A 2,621-nucleotide genomic window follows, 5' to 3' on the forward strand; every position below is an offset into this window, starting at 1 on the left:
CGTAATAATAGGCTCCTCATGGGCCACTTCTTTATGCTAAGGCTGCGTGAGGCTCTCCACCTTGGACTCCCTCTAATAGTAAAATCCTGTGAGGTAGACGTTGGTAGACTCTTTTTAGCAGTTAGGAAACTGAGGTTTAGAGAGGTCAGTAATTTGCTGAGGGTCATGCAGTTGTGGATTATGGAACCAAAGCTCTCACACATTTATCTTATTTTTTCTTCTCATTAAACTTTTGTTTTAATGGGTCTCAAAAATCCGTGACAGATTTTTGGTCAAGTTGTTTCCATTAAAAAGGACTGATTTTAAAAACTAGTAACTTAAAACTGCCATACACGCAAAAAACAAAACAAAAAAAAAACATTCCAAAAACCCCCAAATGGTCCACAAAACATTTGCCTTCCTTTCTGAAGGTTTTACGATGCATTGTTCTCATTAACCAGTCTTTTACTATTAAACATAAATGGCCAAGGGGATCCCCGGGTGGCTCAGTGGTTTAGCGCCTGCCTTTGGCCCAGGGCGTGATCCTGGAGTCCCAGGATCGAGTCCCACGTCGGGCCCCTGCAGAAGCCTGCTTCTCCTTCTGCCTGTGTCTCCACCTCTCTCTCTTTCTCATGAATAAATAAATAAAATCTTAAAAAAAAAAAAAAGACCAATTGACACAAACAGCTCTGAGATGTGCTCACACCCTGATTAAGCCTGGGGTGCCAGGTGTTGGGGATAATATTCATTTAGCCTCTGAGCTTCCTGGGCAGACTAGGTGACCTTGCCGGCTCCAGCCGCCTCTGTCCACTGCTAGGGTGACCCCCACAGCCACCGTCTGTCTCCTGTCACAACAGCAGAGGGTCCAGAGGAGGATGGTCGGAGAAGCCCTCAACACACACAGGTTTGACGTAGGTTTGCTGGGAACCATTTCCACGATGGCAGCATCACCAGCTTTCAAGAACTTGGGACCATCCGCCAGCTTTCTTCCAGAACGACGATCTGTCTTCTCCTTCAGCTCAGCAAACCCGTGAGCACTGGGGCCGTGTGACAATCCCCACGTGCGTGTGCAGTACCGGTTTGGCCTGGAGGGTCAGCGTAATCACCTGAGCCCTGAGGCCAGCCGCTTCCACGGGTGGGTCATTGTTGCTGTCACCTGCCACGTTGCCACCACGAACATCCTTGACAGGTACGTTCTAGATACTGAAGCCCATGTTGTCCCCAGGAAGAGCCTCACTCCGAGCTTCGTGGCGCCTTCCGACAGACTTGACTTCAGCTGTCGCAGTGGCCGGAGCGGAGGCCACCAGCAGGCCGGGCTTGCCACCAGTGTCCCTCGGCCCACGGGGACGGTACCCGTAGCACCAATATCGGGGCGTCTAGGAGGGGCAGACGCAGGGCTCATGAGCTGGTGAGCTGGCGGCGGGGTGCAACCCCGAGCTCCAAGCATGTGCTTCCACGGGCACCCCCATCGTCGCGGGGGTCCTCCATCCCTGAACCAAGGCAGTTAGCACTTGGCTCCAGCGTGTTGCCGCCACTCTGGCCAGGAGTTGGCCCACGTGCTACGGCGTTGGGGTCGAGCCGATTTCCCCTAATGCAGGCGCCGACTTCCTCGGCGATTCCCTCGCATCTCCCCTGGCTGCTCTGTTTACACCAACAGTCCGCTCTTTGACCCGGTGTGTAGCCGAGGGCACGCTCCCGGGTCGGCGCATCCTTGGGGGCACCTGCTTCCCGCTCAGCGAGGCCAGCAGCGCAGTCAGGGCGGCCTGGTCAGCCCCCATGCGCCTCTAACCACGTTTTCGGGGAAGGCTCTGTGTCCCGGGGCATCAGTGAGGGTCCCTAACACTGCTCGGCTCGCATTTCCACAGGGGAACAGCAATGGAGATGCCACGTTCTCGTGCAGCCTTCGGTTCCCCCAAGACCCAGGCCTACCTGAAGGAGCCCTTGCGCATCCCAGCAGCCTCCTTCTCCAATTTTTCGATAGTTGTTTTGTCGATCCCACCGCGTTGGTAGGTCAGATGGCCAGTGGCGGAGACTTGCCCGAATCTATGTGTCCAGCGACGACGATTGTTGACGTGAGTCTTTTCCTTTCCCATTTGGGTTTAGGTTTAACGGTGGTTTTTACGACACCTGTGTTCTGGCGACAAACCCGTCGCGAAAAAGTCGCACACATTTATCTTATGACAAAGTCTGTGCTCCAAAGACTGGATTTTCTGGGTGACTTTTTGGGTTTAAATTGTCTTCACCACCTACCAGCTGCATGGCTTTGGGGGATGTTAACTTCTCTGAGCCTCAGTATCCTCATGAACATGAGGTTGACAGCATCGCGTTCAGAGGACTGGGGTAGGGGAGCCAACACCACTCCGATCCGGCGTGCGTGTGGCCCAGGGCCTGGGCCAGCTGCCAGGCCCACCACATCTGGTGGCTAGCGGTGTCATGCTGTCCTGCATGGGTGGGGAGGTGCAGATCCACGGCGAGCACAGTCCAAGGAAGGAAAGGTCACTTCCAGTGGGACAGTGGGAGGGTGAGTAGACCAGGGCTGGAAGAGGAGGGGCTCGTTTACGTTGGGGTCAAGACAACAGATAAGACTTGAACATTTAGACTCTAAAATTTAAAGCAAAAGTCTCAAAAAAAAAAAAAGCAAA

The 2,621-nt window shown here is 53.8% G+C and overlaps 1 pseudogene; it reads right to left on the bottom strand.

Moving 5' to 3' along the window:
* Positions 1–690: 690 nt before the first annotated feature.
* LOC140602281 (elongation factor 1-alpha 1-like) lies at positions 691–1,757 on the bottom strand (annotated as a pseudogene).
* Between the last annotated feature and the right edge of the window lie 864 nt (positions 1,758–2,621).

Source organism: Canis lupus, chromosome 13 (genome assembly GCF_048164855.1).
Source record: "Canis lupus baileyi chromosome 13, mCanLup2.hap1, whole genome shotgun sequence".
Lineage (NCBI taxonomy): Eukaryota > Metazoa > Chordata > Mammalia > Carnivora > Canidae > Canis > Canis lupus.